This window comes from Cupressus sempervirens, chromosome 8 (assembly GCF_028749045.1).
Source record: "Cupressus sempervirens isolate cs-2001-9-10 chromosome 8, ASM2874904v1, whole genome shotgun sequence".
Taxonomy (NCBI): Eukaryota; Viridiplantae; Streptophyta; class Pinopsida; order Cupressales; family Cupressaceae; genus Cupressus; species Cupressus sempervirens.
Window position 1 is genome coordinate 722,578,066 of NC_143125.1, and position 15,252 is coordinate 722,593,317.

Sequence of the window (15,252 nt, forward strand, 5' to 3'; positions counted from 1 at the left end):
TGTTATTTTATATTTATTCATTATTAATTTTTCTCTGCTTTCTTTTAACTCTTTTCTCTTAATTTTTCCCTTTTATTGTTATTTCCCTCCAATTGTCTTTATTACTTTCCTATTGTCTTTTATCTTCTTTTTAATTATTTGTTTCTTTATTCTTATTTTTAATCTCATTTTTATTTAATTTTAGATTTTTTTTGTTAATTTAATATACTCTTTTGTATTCTTTTCCTTTCATTGTGCCTTATGAATCATTCAATAGAAAGTCACTGAAGCTCACCAATTGATAAGTAGGAGATAATTTCCACAGCAAGTCAAATTGTGATATTGCTATCAGGATTTAACTGTGTGATTTTTAAGTCAAACTCATTGACCCATGTTTCATGAGTAGTGATTCAACATGAATCCATCTCTCATGAGAATAAATGGAACACTTAGCACTCATTGGATCTAGGTGATTCTCATAGAGGTGAAGCATCGTTACTTCTTGAGAGGTCACCCATCCCAGTACTACCTGACTTGAGCATGCTTAACTATGGAGTTTCTTCCATGGTTAAACCCACTCTTCTTGCAACCCCATTTGCAAAAGCTTTGCCAAGTGTTGTGCCTTAATAAAATTCATTAGAAAGCCCCTTAAGCTCATCACATCAATTGATAAGTAAGAGATAATTTCCACTCCAACCTTCAAATTTAATAACAATCACTACCTTCTAAATAATTACCATAGTGAAAAGCGACTTCCACATGACCAAAATGTTTTCTCCACCAGACCCTAAAAGCTTGACCCTTGTTGAAATTTGCTCCACACAAAGTTTATTTTCAGAGAAATCACCAAAATAGTGGAGTCGCTACTAAATTTATCTCTAAAAACCTTGCTTAGTTCACAATTAAAAACATTTAAATTTCCCAAATTTTGAAAAAAAAATAGAAAGAATGTGGAGGAGATTCTTACTAAAAACCTCGCTTAGTCCATAGTAGTACTTGGATGTGTGGTATCTTACGAAGGCTCAATATTTCACCATGTTAGCATAATGTTCATCACATTTGACTTGAAATATCTACTAGGATGAATGAACTCCTATGAAGGCCCAAAGCTTCACCTAGATGCAATGAGTGCTAAGTGTATCATTCACTCTCATTAGAGATTGATTCTTGTGAACTGTTACTCATGAAATAAGGGTCAATGAGTTTAACTCAAAAACTACATATCCATGCCGTAACAGAAATATCACTATTTGACTTGTTACTGAAATTATGTCCTACTTATAAACCTATTCCATGTTTGATTTTTCCAAAATAGATTTGAATGCCTTCAATTACTCACAATGGAACATTACATGAGAGCCATAAATGTAAATGACAAACCAACAATTGTGAACTCCTATGTAAAATGCTCACCCTTTTTCAATTAACAATTTTTCCATTATCTCATCTACTTTGATCACCGCACATTTCAAAAGTGATTGAAGTGTTCATGACTAAGTTATATATACAATATATTTTAGAACCACTATAATAATCATATAGATATTATTATAGATTGTATACCTCCAACAAATAGTAAAATATCTTACCTAGCTAATACATAAAATCTTAACAAAAGAAACAACTTAAATAATCATACATTTAATAAAAATATATATTATATATATGAAATGAACTTCATAACCCTATATAACTCAATATCAAATACATCAATAGTAAGTGTATAAACAATATTAAAAACTATAAAAAATTGTAAACACTGTAAATGAATTATATTAAATTTATCAATTACAATTTTTCCACTTAGACTTCCTTGAAGAGAAGATTAAATTTGGATCTCTTGATATATTCAAGAAAGTCTTCGAGGGAGTCTAAGTTGTATTTTGAAATTTATTTTATTTGAATATTTGATTTAACTTCAATTCAATTTCAAAGAGTAAATAAAGAATATTATATATCTTATTTCTTTCACATTAATTATTCTAATTTCAATTAAGTGATTCAATATTTTTTCATGAATAATATTTTTAATTTTTTTAATTTTAAGAACGTTATATATTTCTATTTTTTATCTATCTGTTACATTCATGAACAAATAAAATTATATAAGCAATTTAATAATCGATCCATTATTTCAAATAATCTTTTAAATTCTAAAATATAATTATATTAAAATTACTATAATAAGAATAATTATAATTTTTTTTTAATTGCTTTAAAGTCATTTTTAATCTAATATCATAAAACATAACACATAAAATATAAAAGATAGGTTGAATACACTAGATGGATTAATGAATGTATTTTATATCAATTTGAAATAAATGATAAAAATTCAAATGAAGCATATAGATATGGAAGAACCAAAAATCAAGAACTATCTTGATCGTTAATAATATTTGTTTATATTATTTTATGTTTTATATCACAATTTCAAATGAATATAATAAACTTGTAAATTAGCTTCGTAGAAATCTTGTTGTTTTATTTTGAGTGGTATATTAAAAAATCACATGTTCAATTCAAAAAATAGTAATTAGATCATTTGCAATACTTTATTACATTGATTTTTTATATTTTTAATATATATTACAAAAACATATTAATAATAAAATTAAATTTAAAATAATATATTAAATTATTCATAAATAAAAAAATATTGATAATCAATATTTTCAATCAAGTGTAAGATGAAGGTCACTAAAATGACCCAACCGTCATTAAAAAATCATATGACCCACAAGGTTGACCATCAAATTATAGACCTGCTAGACACTATATGCCTCTCCTTGTTTCTATCTTTACATTAACATACAATAGACAATAATAAAAACAAAAGGGAGAGTAAATTATGAATATATCTCTTCCCATGGTTAAATATTTCTTTGTGGAGAGTGCGAAAGGAAAGTGGGGTGTCGTGTATGCAGAAAAAGAGTCTAGTCGTATCCACACTGACATTTTGTCATTTGCTTTGTATTTTTCAAAGTGGAAAAGTCGTGAGATGCTGACGTGTATCAAATTCATCGGTCCTCCAGAAACAACAAAATGACGTGTCAAAATGGAAATGTAGATTGTGATTCAGATGATATTTTATTCCAGTTATTTCCGCCATTGACCAAGAATTCCTAGTAGTAGAGTCATGTCTTCTTTTCCACAAATCTGTATGGACCATGAAGGTTTTCACATAGGCCCCGTTTGGTTGCTGGAATATGAGTAGAATAGGAAAATAAAATTAGAATATGTTTTATATTCACTGTTTGGTAAGCTCAATCGGAATTGGGAATAGGAAGACATATTCCAATTTTGCCCCTAAAATGAGCATATGTTTATGCCAAAAAATATCTGTTATTGGAATAGGCCATTTCCATTCCCATTCTGATTTTCCATTAAAAAATATATATATATTTTTTTTAATTTCTTTTTTTTTAATTTTTTTTTTTTTTTACTTTTAATTTTTTAGCTTTTTTTGTTAATTTTTTTTTAAAAATTTTTTAAATAACATTTTTTAAAACTGTATCTATTTGTTTAAAAAAATGAAAATGAAAATAGATTAACTAAAAATAAATAAATTTAAAAAAAAATTAGGAAATTTTTTTTTTAAAATACAAAACTTAATCTTATTCCTATTCTATTTTTATACAACCAAACAATAGATTAACATATTCCTAGTCGAATTCCAAGTGCACTAAACATGATTGGAATTGCCTATTTCTATTCCCATTCCTCATTTCCATTCCCATTCCATTTTTCTATTCTAATTTTCTATTCCTATGCCAGCAACCAAATGGGGTCGTAGGTGTGATAGCTGAAAAATGTATAGTATACATACAAAGTTAATAGGTACAAACTAAATTGATCTCATCTTAGATTTGTCAAGTGAAACATTTTTTGTAGGAGTTTCCTTATTTGAAAGTCGTAGCTAAAACTCCCATTCAGTAGTGAGAAATAATGTAGACACAATGACTACAATCAAAATCATAACCGTTTATTTCATGATGACAATGGGAGCATTCCATAATCCATGTATACAAATGGGGGATTGAAATTGTGTACTTCAATTCATATTTTAATACATGTGTACCTACATGAATGTTGTAATCAAGTTTTCGGCGGGAACATTACACTTTCCGAGTTTTTCTCAAACCACGATTTTTCCATTGGTGGTTTGGCAAGGGATGAGAAAGGGGCATTGACTATCCATCCACAAATTTAGTAGTGGCTAGATGGATGCCAATTCCTACCATCCATATTGTATACAAATTTCATGCCATTCTCACTTCAACCAGCATTTTGAAAAGAATAAAATGTTTTTAAAACACTGCAAGAAACGTTTTGATGAATTAAGAAATGGAAATCTTATCGTCAATTGGGATTTAATTCTAAAATATCTAAAAAGAAAGAGAAGTATAAATTATTTTTTAAAGAATAGTAAATTTTCTTTTCTTTTCTTTTATAAAATTTTATTTTAAATAGATTTCAAACATTTAAAATTAAACTTTTAAATATAATTATTTTTAAAATTGAAAATAAGTTTATAATGTAATTTAATATAACCATTATCATTGTATTCATTATTAATGTCAATAATTTTATTTTTAATATTTTTATGATTAACTTCAATTTTTATTTGAACATTTTTTAAAAAAAAATTATTGGTAAACGGTCAAGGCCATGATAATTTTTATTAATTAAAATGATAAGTTACAATAGCTTACTCGATTCAAATGGGCACTGGTAGGAAAAATCGAAGAAGAAAACCTCCAATCTTGCCTAGGACAAATGTCCTATATTATTACAATTTTAAAAGGGGCATAACCTAGTGAGTTGAAGACCTTTATTATATACACTTAAATACAATTGATAAAGGGGCATACCCCTGATTATTACATCTTCATTTGATTATCCGAAACTGCTACCATATGATATTAGGCCAAAATTTGATAATTCAACCTTCTGAGAGAAGAATCTGACAAATAAAAGAGACTACCAACTAGCTAATCAAAAAATGTTAGATAACATAGAAACAAAAGAAGATAATCCATCTGAGGGATCAAAATGATCGATGCCATCCTTGAATAGTTTCCATGTGAATAATTAATCAGAGCCATGAAAACTGCTTAGAGATGGAGGAAAACCACGAGAACTCTAAGAAGAAAAGGATAAGAAAAAAAATACTATTATATACACCCTACTCTACCATATAATAAATGAAAGGAACATTAAAAGGAATTAACCCTACTTATTAATTCCTAACTGATACGAATTTCAATCTAGATAATATCAAGTTTCTATTAGCAAAGCTATATAACATCAAGTTTATATTAACAAAGCTAGATGTTATTAGAATATAGTAATGCAAATTTGGAATTACTTTAGACGATCAATGGAAGATGTCAACTAAAAGTAATCTATATTTCTTAATGAATAATACCATTGAAACCAATATGCAGTTGAAGTTATTAATAAATAAAAGATTAATAGGCACTTAGCAATAACAAAAACATAGAGGAAAGGCTCACAGACGGGACCGAGATACGAGGCCCATGCCATAGAGCCAATCCAAACCCACGAATCATTAAAATTACCAAAGCCATGCCAATCATATACAGTCCTAATTAGAAAGGCACACCAAGCATCAATATCTTACAGATACAAAGAAAAATCCAGAGATACAAGAAAGCTAAGTCAACCTAACAAAATACCATGCACCGAGCGTCTGAATCGAGTGAAACCAATATGAAAAAACTAAGAAGAAATTGAGTAAAGTAGGAAATGAGAAAAGATCTCAGATTAGTAGGATTAACCAAAATAAATAGCTTACAAGCTTAGGAAATGACCAATCCGACTAAGAAGATCGATTCCAAACATTTCCAAACCTTGATGATACCTTCTAAGTCCTTATCGATAAAACCAAAATGTTTCCTAAAGAGGGAAATCCATAAATGAATTTGATTAAGCTGAGATAATACTTGAGAGAAAAAAACTGAGCTACCCTCTAAGAGATTGTAAAATCTTCCCGATTGATTTTATCAATCCTTAATCATCCCCAAGCTAACATCTAAATCCTCAAACAAAAATAAATTAACCTATCAATAAAACAGAGTATTCATAAAAAATGATTTCTATATTTCTTGAGGTCTAAGGGTTTCAACATATAGAAGGAAATCACATAAGTTGATCATATGCAATAGCCATATCAGAGCGAATAGTACAGATCAAATTTTTTAAAAATCCCATATAAGAGATAAAACAAAACCAAAAATACTTAAAAGCCAAACTTGGTCACATCTCGAGAGGAACTATCTACAACAAGCAACCCTAATTAGGAACATTAGTGTAACAAACCCTCAAAATAAAGCTTTATCCAGTGGAAACCAAAAATTGAATAGATCATAGTAGGTTGCCATATATTATAAGTATATTTCAAATTGTTCACATTATCAAAAGGATAAGTCTTGGAGATTTAAAACAAAGCTTTACAGAAATTATACATATATATCAAGCTAAGAGTCTAAACTAGAGGATCATTAAGCATACTAACAAAAATGCTATATATGTATAAACCATAAAACCTACGATACTAAATCAGATCCGAAGAGGCTATCAACTTCAAGCCAAACCTCTGCCTTGAATTTTTATTTGAACATTATTGCATTTTAATGTAGAAGTCTAATTTTTACACATATATTGTTTAATAAAATTATAAATAAGATGAAAATTCACAATTTATTTAAATTTTATTAAAGTAATAGGTTTTAATTAAATAATAGTTACGATATTTATTATTGAACATTAGTAATAAATGTGAAAAAACTAGTCTTAAAAATAATGATTGGGAAGGCGAACTTTTGAAGTTTGGAGTGAAGTTTTGGACCATACGCAGACCTTCGATGGCGATTACATGGAGGAGAGATATCTCCTCCACATAGCGTACCTTCATTCCCTCCCTCTATAGCTATATTTAATTGCATTAAATCTTCTTTGCTTTGTGGTTTTTCATTTTTTATTAGTCTTCCATGGATGCTGAAACTATTTCACATTTCCCTCATGAACCCGAAAATCCGCCGAGGAGATGCTAAGATGGTCGCCCCTCCCAGCAATGGTGTCTCCTTTGCTGCATGATTTGTTTATGCTCCTCCATGTGAATGACTCAGATCCGAAGGTAAGAGTTTTGGCAACTCCGTGGAACATGTTTTCATTATGCCAAATGATGAGATGTTGCAAGCGATTTCAATGGAGAAAAGTAGGTTAAGTTCTACTGCTATTTTCTTCTCTTGTGTAGATATTGATAAATGCCCTCCCCAAAAATTCATGGATGATTGGTTTCATAGCCTATGGAATTTGAAGTTGGGCTTAAAAATTTCTTTCTATGGGCAGATTCAAAAGGGATTATATATTATTTTCTTTAGCACTCATGAATCATAGGCTGAGGCCTTGAAAAGATAGTATTAGACTCTTGGAAAAGCATCCTTCTGTGCTCTAGCTTGGTCTCAAGATGTAATTAATGAGGAAATCATTTCTTTGTCATGCCCTAGGAGGGTTATTGTTAAAGAGTTTACGCCATTCCTTTAGAAATTTCTTCCTCAATTGATGGATAATTTTGGGAAGATTATTTGCATCGATCGAACATCCAGATTGGTACCAAATCTGGATGCTCAAAAATTGATTTCTATCAAAACCAGGGTCGATATCCCCCCAAACCTAAATCTTAATATTGGTGGTGAAATTTTTGTTTTCCCTATTGAGATTTTAGGTGGCCTAAATGCTTGCTTTCTCTGTAAGAAAGAAGGACATCAAAGGAAAAGTTGCCCCATTATTGCCAATAAGAAAAAGGTCTCCTTGACTGAAACCCTAGATATCTCTAAAAATGTGAATATCCCTGTGCTTGTTTCCAATTCGACTCCCCCCATGGCTGTGTCTGGTAATCTTGGTAATTCCAAGGAGGTCATAAATAATATTAGTAGTAAGGATGTTTCTTCCACTCCCTTTGTTAATACTCAAATCCAAAAACCAGAGTTTGGGGTTTTTAATAACCAGGTGTCATGGAATGTGAGAGGCCTTGAGTCTCCTGATTGCAAGGTTATTGTTGAAAATTTCATGGATTCTCAGGCTAAAAATGATATAATAATGTTACAAGAGATTAAGGCAGTTGGTTTCAACCTAGATACTGCCCTTAATTTTATCTATAAAGATTCCTTCAAGATTGTGACTAATCATACCAAGGGCAAGGGGGGTTTCGCTCTCCTTATTAACCCTAAGTGGTCTTGATCTATAACTAATTTTGGAATTTCTCCTTGCAATAGAGTTGCCTGGGTGACCTTTAACCTTGATAACTTTCAATCTGGAATTTGCTCCCTATATGCCTCTAATGACTATAATGAAAGAATCATCCTTTGGGATTGGTTGACTTCCCTTCCTAGCATTCCTTGGTTTTTTGGTGGAGACTTTAATATGATTGAAAGGCTTTGAGATAAAATTGGTGGCTCCCCCTTTGAATGGAAACATATTGAAAAGTTTCACTAGGATAAGTTTAAGCAACAGTTTCACTTATTCGATCCCCTTGAAGGAGATGCTCCTGGGAATAGAGCTCTTTGGTTCACTTGGTGTAATCTTCAATAGGGAGTTAACTAAATTTATTCTAGGCTTGACAAATTTTATGCTGACAACAACTTCTTCTCCTTTTCTCCGAATCATCTTCGATCTCCTATTACTATCCTTCCTGCTACCTTATCTGACCATTGTCCCACCCTGGCTCAGATTCATTTTAGGCCCCTCCCCCTTTCGGATTATATCTCCACCCATAAATTCATCCTTAATACTTCTCTTCTTGAAGATCGGGATGTGATCATTACTGTTAATATGATTAGACTCATCAACTTGCAAAATAAGTCCTTGTCTCATATTGATAGATGGTAGCTTAATATCTCTTCTTAGACTAAGATTTTTCAAACCTTTGGCCAAATGAAAGCCAAGAATCATAGACGTATCGAGAAGGTGTTTTCTAAATGGCTATTTATGGTTGAGACCAATATATAATCCCAACCAGATTCTACCAGCTTTGTTGAGCAAGTGTCCCTTGCCAGGAATTCACTCAGGAAACATCAACACATTAAAGCCAAAGTGGCCTACATCAGAGCCCACAATCATTGGATTCAGTTTGGTGACAAAGGAACTAAATATTTTTTTAATTTTCTCAAAGAGAAACAAAGAAATGAAAGAATTGATAGAATCTATGATAATGATAAGGAGTAGCTTATGGGCCAGGATATTTCTTTGGCCTTTGAATTTTTTCATAAAAACCTATTTACTTCTGAAGATGTTGATAATTCGAGGTTGATGAGACTTTGATGTTCTGAGCTTATTCCTAAGAAGCTTTTAGAGGATGATATTTCTACCCTCCAAATCCTTGTTTCCCATCAAGAAATTGTTGATGCCATCTGCAAGCTAAAAGATAACAAAGCCTCGAGGCCGGATGGCATTCCTACTAAATTCTACAAAGCTAACATAGATTGGATCTCCAAGGACCTTTATGAGTTATACCTTGAGGCCTTCTCACATGGCACTCTAGGGACTGCTATTAACATTGGTATCATAAAGCTCATCCCTAAAGAGGGAGACAAAGCTTTGATCAAAAATTGGTGTCCTATCACTTAACTTAATGTTTCCTATAAAATTCTTGTGAAACTTTTGGCCTCTCGGCTAGAGGCTATTCTCCCTAATTTTATTTGCTCCACTCATACCGGCTTCATTAAAGGTAGATTCATCCTTGAGAATCTCATTACTAGCTAGGAAGCCATGGAATGGGCCAATACTTCACATCAGGAAGTAGCTACGCTTCTTCTTGATTTCAAGAAAGCCTACGATAGAACTGAATAGGGCTCCATCTTGATGATGTTAAAAGCTTTTGGATTCTCTGATTTTTTTGTAAGTATATTCAAATCTTCTAAAAGATGCTTCTGCCATGATTGATGTCAATGTCACCCTATCCAATCCTATTTCTCTATCTCAATCTATTCGATATGGTTGCCCTCTTGCTCCTACTCTTTTTGTCATTGCTTCCGATGCTCTTTATTATATCCTTAAGGATGACACCATCTCCCCTAAGGTGCGTGGTATTACTCTTCCTGATGACTCCGAGCTCCTTAATATTCAATTTGCTGATGACACCTCTCTTTTCTTAGAGCTCAGTTTGGATAACTTCATCTGCCTCTGCAATAAAATTGATATGCTTGGTAAACCTTTAGGAGCTCGTATTTCTAGCTCTAAATCCATTTTGTTAGGATGGTGTGATCATCCTCCAGACTAGCTTCACCAATTTAGTTTTTCTTAGGGGGGACCTAACAAGATTGTTAGGTATCTTGGTATCCCTTTTTCTATGAGCCCTTTCCTCAAAGATATGTGGTTATGGATAAAAGATAAAAAAATTACGAATATTAATAAACGGAATCACAAGCTCCTTTCCCTTGCTGGGAGAGTTCAGGTTTTCCAGAAGATTCTCTCCTCCTATAGTAAATACTATTCCTCTATTTGGATGTTTAGTAACTATCAGATTTTGGAAGTTCAGAAGGCCATCAAACACTTTCTTTGGTCAGATGGTAAAGGTATGAAGAAAGTCCATTCCTTTAAGTGGGATCTCAAGCTTTAGGGAATGGCTCTTGCCTCTAAATGGATCCTTCAATCCCTTGATGGTAACGAGCCCTAGAAAGTGCTTGTCAGAAGTAACACTCAAAATGGTGTTGCTAAAATTGCTAAATCTTTGAAACATCTCCCACTCAGTGATCTGATTTTTGGAAAATTCCATGTTTCTGTGAAGGGAACTTGGGTCTTCCATTCCATATGGAAAGCTTGGGAGAACATTCGACACCATATTGATAACTTAGCCTTTGATTATAACTTCACTCTTCAAGGTGACTGATCACTATGGTGGAATCTTCTCCATTAGGGAAAACCTCTTGCTTTAACTAAAGGTTGTTTGGCTAGATTTTGGGCCAACAAAGGTGTTAAGTATATCATGGATATCCTTGAACACAGTCAGCTATCAATTGGGATGTCCTTGCCAATCAACAAGACCTTCCTGCTTCTCATAAGCGTACTTATAATCTTATCAACATGGCTTGCTCTCAACTTAATCTCCCTCGTAATTCTGATATAGACTCTCACCGATATCTTTCATTTAGGTGGCAAGATGGTCCTCTCCTCACTTCTATCAAAGCTAAAGATATCTATAGATTTCTTAGTCATGATACCTCTATTTACCACCACCTTAATGATATTTTGTATTGTTCCTTTACGTCTATAGATTGGCATAAAATATTTGATAAACTATGGAAAGCTCCTATTCAGCCTAAAATTCAATGTTTTAAGTGGCAGCTCCTACTCGACAGACTCCCCATAAGAAATCAGCAAGCTAACATTGATATTTGTTCTATCTGTAGAGTTCCTGAAACTATGAGACATATTTTCTTTGATTTCTCTTTTGCTAGAGAAGTCTGGCTCATGTTTGGTATATGCATTACTCATTATGTTTACATGTTTGATATTATTTCGAGTTTTATTGGAGGCCTTAGAAAAGATGCTAACTTGTTCTAGTAGCTTCTCTCATCACTCATCCTTTGGCATAAATGGAAATGTAGAAATGATGCTAAGTTCCAAGGTTTTTCCAGGACTCTTACTAGATTTCATAGAAATCTCATATATTTTAAAATTGTTTCACAGGTCTATTGTGTTTTGAATATGGAAAAAAGGAATCTCCTTAGATTTCTGAGGGATGGTCAAGCTAGCATGTTTATCTACGAGATGTAGAATGGTTACGAATTGGAAAATAAGGTGGTGTTTGATGAATCCCTTGACAAGCTCATGCAAGAGATCAAGAATAGTAAAAACCCCTCTATGGATAATCTCCATGTCTTTCACCAATTGCTGGATCAAAATAATGTTATATGGATGGAGGGTCCCCTAGGGTGGACTGCTTGGATCAATAAGTTTGAAGATGCTCTCCCACATGACTAGATTTCCTTTTGTTATCCTTCTGGTTCTCTTGTCTTCTTGTATAGCTCTGATATATATGTGTCTCGAATAGTGGTCTCGCTTGGTGGACTGTTCCTTTTTGTTGCTCCTCAAATAGTTGGTTGAGGCTCCACCTCCCTCCTTGCTGTTGTTCCTTTTGAACTCTTGATATATAATATATATAAAACTAGTCTTAGCTTAATATATTATAATGTTATCTTAATATCTTTTTGTTAGATTTTAGTTAAAAGGCATTCACATGTGATTTGTTTTGAACTCTTCACATTATTCAAATACACAATTTTATCCTTTATGATTTTTATAATATAAGGAAAATGTTAGTAGTAAACTTTAAGAAAACTCAAACAATGCCTCTATACTAATAAGAACAGCTAAACATTTTATAAATTAAACTTCATAATATTCCAATTTGTCAAACAATCATAAAACTTTATCTTATAAAAGATTTCTAGAAAAGCTAAAACAAAATCAATTAAATTTATGACACGTCAAGTTTTCAAATAATAATAAAACACTATAGATACTTTATAAGTTAATTTTTTTACTATAGTATAATCATTTACCAGTTTTTTACTCAACTATAAAATGATAAATTTGTACTAATAATTCATACACCTTAATAAAATTATTATAGAATTGTGTAACAATAAAAATCAATCATATAATTATTTAAATTTTTGATATTTATTTTAAGATTTTAATATTTTAAAAATATTTAAATGATTGATATTTATTTTAAGATTCTAATATTCAAAAATATTAAAATATTTGAAATTTAATTTTAAATGATATTTTATATTGGAATTTTAAATAATTTTTATAATTTAAACATTTTAGTATGACAAACACTATAAACATCTTATTCTTTTCAAAATTTTCACTAAAACATTCTTTAAATTTAATTTAAGGATAACTTTTTTCACTTGATTCATAAATAATGTTTTTGAAAACCTTAAAAAATCATTTTATTCTTTTGCAAACTGAGTTGCACGAAAATTTATGTACAATACAAATGAATGTGAATTTGTGTACAATACAAACGTATGAGGTATGGATGATAGGCATTGGTATACATCCAGCCACTACTAAATTTGTGGTTGGATAGCTTATGCCTGAGAAAGTTGCCACTGGCTATCTAGCCATGAAAAAAGTTAACTTTTATATTGCTTTTAACAATTTTGAAAAAAAAATTCTAAGTCTCCCTCCTTCCTATAGAAGAATTTTTTTGAAAGCCTATATTTTGTAGGGTATTTTGGCCTAATAATATAAACTCATTCCATTTTCTTTGCTTATCTATTGAGTATATTTTTAGGATGTCAACATGTATTTATTGAATAAATATAATAAGTTTTATAAATATATGTTTATGTTTTGAAATAATTAGATATGTGGATATTTTATAATTTAGATTAATAGATAATTCAAGGCTTACAATACAATGGTAGGTTGTTAGCCTCTTATCTTGGAGGTCTTGGGTTCGAGTCTACTCCAACTTTATAAATAACAATATTTAAAGGAAAGAACTTATAACACAATGGTAAAATATACTCCTCAACAATGAAAAAAGTGATTTTAACTTGATTATCTTTACTTTTTTCAAGCATGGGTCCATCCTAATACAAATTCAGCACATGATATAAAATAACTAATTTATACAACATTTTTTAACATGGCCAACTCGAAGACCTCATTTTTTTAATACCATGCCTTTGTGTTTCTCAAACTTCAACTTGATTTGCCATCTTAACTACTCAACATTTGGCTTATTTAAAAAGTATTGATACTCTGCTTGGAAAAACTAAAATTTAGTCCAAATGTGTTGGTTTTCTCCAAAATTTGTGTGATGCTAAGGGGTACCAAATTCATCAGCCCTCCCTCAAAAAAAATTTAAAGCCACATCAAAATTGAAATGAGATTGTGATTCAGATGACATTTTATTCAAATCTTTTCAGCATTCTTTTTCACAAATATCAGTGTGGACCATAAGAGATTTTTGCTTAACAATGTGGTCATTGAAAAACAATAAGTATATGTACAACGTTAATAAACAATTAGATAGAAACAAACTAAATTTTTGGCTTAGATTTGTCTTGTAAAACATATTTTTAAATTCATAAAATATATTTTAATATAAATATTGATAATTTGTATGAAAAAATTATATAATATTTTATACTAAACTTTAATAATAATAAATACCTAACCATAATTGGTGGGCCCTTAGTCTATGGTGAAGTTTTTTGACTTAAAATAGTTATGTTAAAGAAAAATAAATTACCAGTATAATTTTATTAAAATAAATTTAAATTTAAATCATACAATTATGACTATATTTTCAATACATTAGTATGAACTAAGTGAGTATTGTGTTTTTAGAATTTGTATTTCAATTTTTTCATATTTTTTGTAGACCAAATTATGTAAAATACTTTTGAAAACCTTTTTCTCAATCTAACAAAATCATGATATATAACCTAAAATGTGTGTTTCCAAACCTATACTACACAACATAGTTCATAAAATCAATTACAAAATAAATTATATAGGTGATATTAGATTCTTACAAGTTACAACTTAGATTTAACAATCTAATAAATTTTTTTAATCTATGATATTGTATAATTTATAGTTATACAGGGTACTATATAGAAATATAACGAGTATGATTCTTTTTAAAATAACTAAATTGTAGACAATGAGTCTTGTTGTGTAAAAAGTAAAAGAGAACATCCATGACCTATCTTAGAATTACATATTTTCATTCTCCTCTTTTCCTTGATGATGTTAAAGTTATTTAGCATAATGGATTTAATATATTTTTGTTTCTTTATAGCTTTGTCCATTTTCGATAAGAAAAACCATTTAAGAATTGACTTCCCTTTACAAATTTTCACTACAACTAATGATATTTGGAGACTTAGTAAGAATAATTGAATAATATTAGAAGACTTAGTGAATAAAATTATGATAGCAATGCCATTTGATTGACCATTATATTTCTTCCCTAAAATATAAGTTTTATTGTTTTCCTTTGAATTGACTATCATTAGTCGCTTGAGCATTGAAGCTTTCTTGCATGTGAAGAGAAGTGTTTGATGGAGGATTGGTTTCATGTAGAATATTTATGGTCATACATATAGATAATCATTTGAAATAATAGTATAGTGGCATGAATTTCTACCTTCCACCAAATACGTTGAGGCCAAATATGAGAGTACATGTTTATGTAATGGGAGGGAGATTTTT